At 46.1% G+C, this 10,597-nt stretch overlaps 1 long non-coding RNA gene across 1 annotated transcript; it reads left to right on the top strand.

The window, feature by feature from the left end:
- The first annotated feature begins 330 nt into the window (after nt 1–330).
- On the top strand, nt 331–8,153 carry LOC149361387 (uncharacterized). The gene is made up of 3 exons (XR_016288207.1): nt 331–388; nt 7,193–7,290; nt 8,010–8,153. It is a non-coding gene; the product is annotated as an uncharacterized LOC149361387 (long non-coding RNA).
- The last annotated feature ends 2,444 nt before the right edge of the window (nt 8,154–10,597 follow it).

Below are 10,597 nucleotides of genomic sequence, written 5' to 3'. Positions count from 1 at the left end.
CCGGCGCACCCAACGGATCAACAAAGAAACGACGTCGTGACGTCGTTTGTCGAGAGTAACGAAGCCAAGCCGTAGCCACGCGCCAATAGCGAAGCCAAGCCGTAGCCACGCGCCAATAGCGAAGCCAAGCCGTAGCCACGCCGCAAAAACGAAACCAAAACTTCGAGCAACTTCGAAAATTTTTGTTCGGATCCGCAAATAGTACGAGGCGGAAATTTAGGACGCTAATTATGGCAAAAAAAACCTCGTATTATACGCGGGTTTTTACGGTACCTTTGATGTGCATTTTGGTGTAAGGACATGAACTCTAACTATACCTAATTCACAGAACTGGCCCCAGCAATGACATCCATCGATGGAGCGAGTGGCAGTGGGCCAGACGAGTTTGGTGAGCGAACCTTCTTGTGATGCATGCCATTTTTTATTTTTCATAATCAAATCGGCCTAGAAAATGTTCACTGCAAACAAAGGATTTGTCCAATGAGCGCCTGTTAACCTTGTCCTGTGCCACTTGAGGGCGCCTTATCCCCTGAAACTTCTAGTCTCATCCTTCCACCATCTCTGCTGTGCCCCTAAGTATGACTGTATGTGCTACATTTACCTTTTCTTGAAATTGGTTACATATCCTTCCCAGGCCCCATTTCTTTCTGTACTTTTTATCTCTACTTTGTGTCGCTCTCCTACTCTACTGTGTGATTACATCTATACCTTTCGATAGCTTGCCGTCCTGCCTTCAGTTGCATTTCAAGCCTTTTCATTAAGCTTCATGTTTCTTTCCCATAGTTATCTAATAATTAAAAGCTTTTTAAATGATTGACATCCCCTTTCTTGTGAATTAACAAAATATATTAGCATTATTCTGGTCGTCTGGTACATTCAAAGTTGTACCGTGTACACGTTGAAAAGTTTTCTGGCACAGTGTTCCTGCTGTCATTCAACAGATGCGCAGTTAATTGAATCTGACGTTTTTTTTCTTTTTGCATTGCCTATGAAGCTTGCTGTACTGCCCCTTTCATTTTTGGCAGGATATGCGATTTTTCTGAACTGCTCTCGCTCCGCAGTGTTCTGCTGTGTCTTTAAGGCTCGTTTATAGGGGTTCAACGTCCCAAAGCGACTCGGGCTATGAGGGACGTGCTAGTGGAGGGCTCCGGAAATTTCGACCAGCTGAGGTTCTTTAACGTGCACTGACATCGCACAGCACACGGGCCCCTGGAACTTCGCCTCCAGTGAAATTCCATTGCCGCAGAAATTCCATTGCCGCGTCATTTGGGTCAGCAGCCAAGCGTCATAACCACTGAGCCACTGCGGCCACGATGGTAACTTGTCACTTAGCCCTCATTATTTCACCAGTTATCTTTTTAGCCATCAGTGTTAGTGTAGCAGCCGATCAACTCTTCACTGAGATGTGTTTCTCATATTAATGTTTCTACAAGTTTTAATACAGCATAACCCTGCTGATGTACTCCTCACAGGACTAAAAAAAATTGGCTGTGGCTTAGCTCAGCTATGCCAGACATACGTAGCGAGAGGTAATGGACCTTCAGAGGCTAGGCGAACTCGTTGCGCTGCATCTTCACGGCGTCGCTTATTCAGACATTTTGCGTGTTCTTCCTCGGTCTCGTCGCCTTCGCCTTGTTTCGTTCCCACACCTAAGCCTGGTTTGTTTCAGCCTCTCCGACTCGCTCTCCATCTCTGGCCACAACAGCTTCAACGAACCGCCCTCTTACACAGGCCGCTACGTGTGCCTGCTGCTCATTCATTCATAAATCTTTAATCACAATGATGACCTGAGGCCTAGTAAGGGGGAAGTGGGTTGGTTAGGTGAAGGTGAGGGTGTCGGTCTCTGACAAGAAGTCTAGCAGGGCACTGAGCTTGCGCTTGGCGTCGGTACTGGGGGCCGTCCAGTCTTCGTATGTCTGGATGTGGTAGGCAGAGGTGTAGCAGGCGCAGAGGCTCGCAGTGCCAGGACAGGTCCAGATCAGGTGGTGCAAATCAACAGAGTCAGCAGGGCAATTGGGGCAGCCGATCCTGGTTCGGTGCCATCGACTCGGGATGTCCGGGGTGTACGCTGCACCGGCTCGCACCTTGTGAGCGAGAACTTGAGCCGGGCGAGAAAGTCCCGAAGGAATGGATGGAGTAATGTCTGGGACAAAGTCCCACGACAAACCCCTCTGCTCTTGTTAAAGGCGTGTGATGATAGAGTCAGGTATTATGAGCGGGATGGGAGAACAATAAGGGTGGTCTGAGTTGGTCGGCTCACGTTAAGGCAATGCCGACGGTCTTCCTCTAGCTGCGCGCCAGCAGCCTCGTGGGCAGTCCTGTTCCCGGTCCCTTGTGCGTGATGTCTGGGTGTCCAGTGAATGCGTACGTAGACTTGGGAGGTCTCTTGCTGTGCCTGCTGCTATCTCTGGCTCTCCTCCTCCTCTGACGTTGCACCAGATGGTGCGGCTCCATCTGGCAACGGTTGCTAGGCAACGGCGCAAGAAGCGGTGTGACCACGGCGTGACCACCGCCGCAGTGTAAATGCTACTTTGCGACCAATAGCTCTTGCTACAAAAAAAATGCAAGAGCGAGGAAACATTAGAGGCTGGAAGTAGGACAAATTGAAAAATGACAGGAATGAAGAACTAAACACATTTATTGCAGTGCTGGCACTTGAAAAAATCATGCAGCATTGTCTGCTGCATTTTCTTACATCCGGTGAGGACTACTCATTTCTCCAGAATTTAAGGGGCTATGTGGCCGTTGCGATCGTTGCAAACATACTTTCTGAGAATGTCTAATACCCCTGTCACACTAGCAAATTTAATGTCATTCGAACCTAATGGCATTCGATGCATCGAATGTCATTCGGTCTCTCTCGGTGCTACACGGCAAAAAGTAATGTCATTCGAAAACGATGGCATCGACGATCAGTGAAAAAAAAAATAGTCCAACTGAACGACATCAGCGCGCATAAAAAATGTTTGAAATTGTTGTGCAGTATTTCAAAAGCGGGTGAGAACATTTGCGTGCAGCATTATAAGCTTACAATATTATTTGCGGCCATTCTGCGCCACTTTAGTCATCAAAAGCCAAGCCAAGTACAAAGTCGACCACAAATCCGATAAATGTAAACAAACAAAATGGCTGACTTGGCGGGGCGCGGACACACGCGGAGCTTGGAAATGACTTCCAAAAGGTGAACTGCTCAGTTAAGTCTTTAAGTACCTTCGACCTTAACAAACATGGCACGCCAGCCAGCAAGAATCACGCAGCCCAAAATGACCGACGGTCACGGGAAAGACGCTGCTTCACGCTCGGCCGCTGCTGTAGGCTGCTGAGACCGAGAGTAAAAGCTATCCACTACAGCCTCTGGTGTGAACAGATTCACACTAACATTAATTTTTTTTAGCAGAACTAAATAAATGCACTTTCTAGGTTTGGCAGTGTGCACATTATTTTTCGCGTCGCTTGTTCCTGCTGCGTATCTGGTGTCCAGAGTACGCATTCGGTTCGAGATCGAATGCGAATGAGTTCCCCTAGCTCATTCGATGGCTAATGACATTACATGTTCCCGTGTAGCAGTCAATTAATGGCATTAGGTGCTAATGTCATTCGATTCGAATGACATTAAATTTGCTAGTGTGACAGGGGTATAATGCCGCTACAGCCAACATAATGGTTGGTTCCAGCGGTGGCTAGCCCTCTTCCTCTTTGTTGCCACTGCTGTGTGGATCCAGAAGTCACAAAAAGATGTGATGAGGTGCGGAAGGACAAAATAAATCGCGCCAGCCACACCAACACTACCAGCACAATTACAAAGAAACAAGGATAGGTGAGGAAAAAATTAGCTGTGGTTTAGCTCTGATTAAATATGGCGAGAAGCGGTAGCTTCATGTGGCTGCGCTTTGCAAAGCTTTGTTTGTTTCTAGTTTCTCGGCTTGTTTAAAGATTGTTGTTTCTTTGGACTTTGCCGCACGTAGCTACGTGAAACTACTGCTTCTCACCAGGTTTAACCAAAGCTAAACCACAGCTGATTTTTTCCTATACCCGTGGTGTTAGATTTTCTGCATGGGGAGCGCTAATATTCCTCTTTGTATTCTTCGTCTTCCTCTTGTTATTCCTCTTCTAACTCCTCTCGCAATCGCCTGTCACTGATCAATCATGAATCGCTCGAATCACAAATTACCATGATATTGCATGAGCGGCTGTGTAACCTAGCAGTTAGTATACAAGAAGCACATATACAGGGTGTCCCAGCTAAAAGTAACGAAGCTTGTAAAAAAGAGGATGATCCCTAGCCGAGTGAGACCAACTGAGGGTTGTTGATAGTCGCGTGTCCTAGTCTGCAGTATTTTTTTTATTATGCAAACATGATTGATTAGCAGAGACTAATTAGCTAACTTTTTAATTATTGCCTACAGGAAGAAAGTGTCAGTGCAGGAGTTGTAGATCCCTTAGAAAAATAACCGTTTGCCGTGTTTGCAGCCAAGTACCACTGATACAGCTTCTTTTATTTGACTTAAAAGAAAGCCCGCGAAATACAAAAAGAGCCACGTGATAGGGAAGCAGTTTCAGCGCTCCCAGAGGACCGGCCAAGCAAAGACATTCGCTTATCTTTGCAACGTTGTCCCGAACGGGTTCGGCGTTTTGCGTTCGTTGCGAGATATACGCCAGCAACTCTTGTATCGGCGCTAAGGCGACCGTTTCTCCAGCGCGTGACGGTGAAAGTTAGCGGCACGGCCACTTTCCTATCACTCGAGGCGAGGTTACGCGTGAAAAAGCGCTCCATGCGAGCGGCGCTTCACTTCCTTGAAAAGCAGCACCCGCTCACTTTCCATGACACATAAGCAGTTCCTGGCGCATATCTCGCCACCTCCTCAAGACGCCAAACGCTGTTCGGGACAGCGTTGCAAACATAAGCGGATGTCGTTGCTTGATCGCTCGTTTGGGAGCGCTGTAACTGCTTCCCTATCACGTGGATCTTTTTAAGGCGGAAGCCTTTAATGCCTCATCGTTGTAAGCAGGAGTTGTCGACAGAAAATGTCACGCTTTTCAATTGGTCGAAATGCTCGTGACGTCACAGTGCGCGAATTTCAAATGGGGCCAATTGTACTTTGGCTAGTAACCATGCAACCAATCAAAAGGATCGTATAGTGATGCTCCAACTAAGTAGGACTGAGTTTAGTTAATTGCTTAATTAATCAATTAGCCTAATTAAGACAGAGGAAAAGAAATGAAAGACGCGCGTCGCAGCGACAACAGCGTCCGCGAAAGAAGACGCTGCTGAAAAAACAGTACGAAGCCGCGTTCGCTCCACCACCACGCACTTCCCCACTCAGTTCGACGTTGCTCGTTTGATATACGTTGTGTCGAACATCCTAGACAGTTCCAACATTTGACAGGTGAATGACAGAACACGATGGATAGAAATACAAAGATATAAATATGAAATAGCCTAATTAACCTTTCTAGTTAGACCGCATAAATCAATAAAACCGAGAACGAAATTGGTCAGCCGCCGCGGTGGCTCAGTGGCTATGGTGCTCGGCTGCTGTCCCGAAAGACGCGGGTTCGATCCCGGCCGCGGCGGTTGAATTTCTCAAAGAGGAGAAATTCGAGGCCCGTGTACTGTGCGATGTCAGTGCACGTTAAAGAACACCAGGTGGTCGAAATTTCCGGAGCCCTTCACTACGGCGTCTCTCATATAGTCGCTTTGGGACATTAAACCCCATAAACCAAACCAAACCAAATTGGTCGAGTTGGGGAATCGAACCACGGTCTACGGAGTGCGATACGAGCACGCTAGCCACTCCGTAATGCCAGCTGAATGGTTTGGAATGAACAAAGGCGCGTCTAGCTAATACGGCGTCTTCGTTCACTCCCATCTTCCCCCTTTCCCTTACGGCGAGGTGCAGGTGTCCACCCATATATGCGAGAGAGATACGTTTCCTTTCCTCAAAAAATAAATTTACCGTCCAGCAAGGCGTACAGCCGAATTGGCGATGGCGTTCTGTGGACTCCCTGGCAGCGTTGCAAGACGCTGTCGCGTTCCAGTCTTACAGGTGAAGCTTAACATGTTAACCACACATCAGTAACACACGCAGACAGCCAATGGACGCGTCATTCGCTGGTAGCACTTGAATCATCATTCACAACCACATTCGTGGCAGAATGCTGTACTCAGGCTTTCGCCTTGCACCACTTTAGTCGCCAAAGTGACTCCTAATTTTGTATTTATCGGGCTTTCTTTTAAGTCAGATAAAAAGTTGTATCAGTGGTACTTAGCTGCAAACAAGGCAAACGATTATTTTTCTATGGGATCTACAACTCCTGCATTGACACTTTCTTCCTGAAAGCAATATTTAAAAAGTTAGCTAATTAGTCTTTGCTAATTAATCACGTCTGCATAATAAAAAAATACTGCAGACTAGGACACGCGACTATCAACAACCCTCAGTTGTTCTCACTCGGCTAGGGATCATCCTCTTTTTAACAAGCTTGGTTACTTTTAGCTGGGACACCCTGTATATCTCCAGTTTTTTTTAATTGTCACGCCGTGGGTCTGAAGCTTAGTGGTTAGCGCATCTGGCTCTCGCCCAATGGACCTGAGTTTGAATGCCGCTTATTGTGAGGTTTATTTGTTTGTCTATTTTATTTGTGGCAGACTTGAAGGTCATGTTGCATGCATGGTGATCTCAGCCGTGCACCTGGAGCAGTGAAGCTACTGCTTCAAAAAAGTGCAACCACTGTTGATGATGATGGCACAGCCTGTCTGAATGCCGTCTGCCTAACACAGTGGTGCTAGACATGCCAGGCCAAGTAAAGCCGCTTTCGAAGTAAACATATGACCGCCACCGTTTCTCATTTAGGCTGGCATGGGGTGTTATTTCACAAGTATTACTGTGTAGGAATGTGGCCTAAGTTACATTGCAACGAACAGCAGGGTTTATAATGCATGGAACCCTATTATCATCATTCCAGATCTCGACCACTGCAATGTGTAGCAGCCAGGAAAATGCAGCACCCATCAACTCAGCAGCGAGGTTCTACTGTGCAAAGCTTTCACTGTTACCTTGAGAGCAAAATACTTAATTTTTTTCATTTGCTTGATAGCCCACAATGTCAAACTGAACTCAGTTTGCTTTTTGCTTATATGTGCTGCTGATGTGCATTGATATTTGTGTACTTCCTTTTCTTGTCAAAAAAGTATGCTCAGCCGAGGAGATGGAGAGTGCCGCGGACTGCCAGCTCCAGCTGCCTGGTGGGCAGGACACTGTGATAGGTTCTGCTAGGGATGATGGAAAGGTGATTGTGCATGTTCTTAAGTCATATAGTGTATCAAATACCATAGTAGAGTGAGTGAATGATTCTTAATTAAATTGGGGCTGGTACAAAGTGAAATGGGTACAGTTTAGAGGATGATGCTAGCTTACAGTAGAAACTTATACTAGTCCCAGTAAGTGTGCCGAAAAGGTTAGTGTGCAAAGCATAGATGTGTGGTTTCAGACAATATCATGTAAGGCACAGGTCGGCATTTCTAATTTGTCATTTTTGTACTTCATTACCTGACGATGCCATAATGGGTCTGCAGTTATTCTTGTCCTGAGGAAATTCTTAGTACACAAATAATTTTTGATCATGAGGAGGCTGCCTTGTTCTGTCAGGTATGCCTTGTTGTTGGTATGTGAAATTTATTCTTATTTCTGAAGTTTGTTTGAATTAGGGCAGAGAACATTATTTCAACTTTTGGCGGTATTTGACTCGGAATGAAGAGAAGCTAGAACTGTCAGAAGATTGTGCTATATATTTCATGTTGCACGCAAGCAATTTCTTTTTTTTCGAATTATAAGGCTAGAAATAGAAAATCTACTGATTTTGAACACTGCTCGCTGTAAAAGAGTGCATTCATGCCTACATAATTTTTATGTTTTTCAGCTGTTTGTTTTAAGTTATGAAATATTTAAAATCCCTTGATTCATTGCTGTTAATGTGTACAAATGCGAAATTCTCCATGTTTGCTGCAGGTCTATGCAGGCAGTGGGCTCTGGATGGAGCCTGGTGCCTGGCAGATGCTCCTGAGAGCACCAACAGACTCAATGTTCTGCCGCGGTGCTACTCAGGTCTTCTCGTCTCGCGCCTCGCCTCGGTTCTGCTGCTCTGACTGCTGATCATCTTCCTCATGACAGGTTTCTTTATTTTATAATAAAGCTTTCGTTTGCCCTAAATCTGGTTGTCAGTATATATATCGTAGGGCATTACAGACTCTTTTGTCCAGCTTAATTGGAAAATATTACTAGCAGCAGGCGCTGCCTTTTTGAAACAGCTTGCGATGCACTAATCGAAGAAGCTATGTTATCATGCACAATGTGCAGCACACATTTCTGAGTGATGAAAAAACTTATCTATGGTGCGCCATTAGGACTGGCGTCCCTCATTAGGCCTAACACTATCCCGATACCTGCAAGCAGGATCTGTGCCAACAGGCCGACGCCAATAGAACCAACAGGTCTGACACCGACAGGTCCATCACCATCAGGCCCATCACCAACAGGCCCATCACCAACAGGCCCAACACCAACAGACCCATCACCAACAGGCCCAAATTGCGGGTTCCTTCACCCTTCAGACCGATAGGCTGAAGGAATTTTTGACTGGGTTGGCTTCACTCATATTTATAACGAGCACGTCATTCCCCTTCCTTTGCTTGCTTAACTGCTTAGCAAGGGCTCGGTTCTGGCAGCCTTGACGCCATTGGAAGCATAAGAGGGCTCTCACACAGCTTCCACAATCGCCGTTCGATGAGGTTCTGCGTTATATCAGCGGAAACCCAGGACGTGCTATTCCCGCCGCTTAAGAACGTGGGTGGCGCTGAAGAGCACTTTCAAAGTTAGGTTATTTGTAAACACAAATACCACCGAAAGAGGAAGATTTGACAGCCGTCGCAGTAGATGAGTGGTATGCACCGGACGCGTAATTCGGAAAGCGTGGGTTCGGATCCCACCGGCGGCATGTGGTTGTTTTTTCTTCTGCTTTTCTAATCAATTAGCTTTAAGCGATAACATATTCAGTAATATTATAAATCGAACAAGACAAAATAAACAAATTAATTAAAAATCCCCTCTCTTCCTTGTTTGTGTGACTGTTGGCTTCTCTCATATTTATAACGAGCCCCTCATCCCCTTCCCTTGCTTTCTTAATTGCTTAGCGAGGGCCTCGGTCCTGGCAGCCTTGACGCCATAGGTAGCATAAGAGGGTTCTCACACAGCTTCCATCCTCGCCGTTCGATGACGTTCTACGGCATATCTGCGGTAACTCAATACGTGCTGCATCCGCCGCTTCAGAACATGGGTGGCGCTGATGAACACTCTCAAGGTTAGGTTATTTTTAAACATAAATGCCCCCGACAGCAGAAGATTTGACAGGCGTCGCCGTAGCTCAGCTGTAGAGCACCGGGCGCGTAATTAAGAGGTCGTGGGTTCGAATCCCACCGGCAGAATGTGGTTGTTTTTTCTGCTGCTTTTCTGATCAATTCAATTTAAGCGATAACATATTCAGTAATATTCTAAATCGAAGAGAACAAAATAAGTAAATTAATTAATAATCCCCTCTGTCCCTTGTTTCTGTAGGTGTTGGCTTCTCTCATATTTATAACGAGCCCGTAATTCCCCTTCCCTTGCTTGCTTAAGTGCTTAGCGAGGGCCTTGGTTCTGGCAGCCTTGACGCCATAGGATGCAGAAGTGGGTTCTCACACAGCTTCCACCCTCACCGTTCGATGACGTTCTACGTCATATCAGCGGTAACTCAGAACGTGCTACATCGGCGGCTTAAGAACGTGGGTGGCGCTGAAGAGCACACTCAAAGTTAGGTTATTTGTAAACATAAATACCACCGAAAGAGGAAGATTTGACAGCCGTCGCCGTAGATCAGCGGTAGAGCACCGGACGCTTAATTCGGAGGACGTGGGTTCGGATCCCGCCGGCGGAATGTGGTTGTTTTTCCTTCTGCTTTTCTAATCAATTACCTTGAAGCAATAACATATTCACTAATATTCTAAATCGAACAACAGCACAAAATAAATAAATTAATTAAAAATACCCTCTGTGCCTTGGTTTCTCTGGCTGTTGGCTTCTGTCATATTTATAACTAGCCCCTCATACCCCTTCCCTTGTTTGCTTAATTCCTTAGCGAGGGCCTCGGTTCTGGCAGCTTCGATGCCATACGAAGCATTGGAGGGTTCTCACACAGCTTCCAACCTCGCCGTTCAATGAGTTTCTATGTCACATCAGCGGTAACTCAGGACATGCTACGTCCGCCGCTTAAGAACGTTGGTGGCGCTGGTGAACACTCTCAAAGTTGGTTTATTTGTAAACATAAATACCCCCGAAAGCAGAAGATTTGACAGCAGTCGCCGTAGCTCAGCGGTAGAGCACCGGATGCGTAATTCGGAGAGCGTGGGTTCGTATTCCACCGGCGGCATATGGTTGTTTTTCTTCTGCTTTTCTAACCAATTAGCTTTAAGCGATAACATATTCAGCAATATTCTAAATCGAAACACAGCAGAAAATAAATAAATTAATTAAAAATCCCCTCTGTCCCTTGGTTTCTGTGGCTT

The sequence above is a fragment of the Amblyomma mixtum genome, chromosome 2, assembly GCF_055824585.1.
Source record: "Amblyomma mixtum isolate Tamu chromosome 2, ASM5582458v1, whole genome shotgun sequence".
Classification (NCBI taxonomy): Eukaryota; Metazoa; Arthropoda; class Arachnida; order Ixodida; family Ixodidae; genus Amblyomma; species Amblyomma mixtum.
This window is presented reverse-complemented; position numbering and strand designations above follow the sequence as displayed.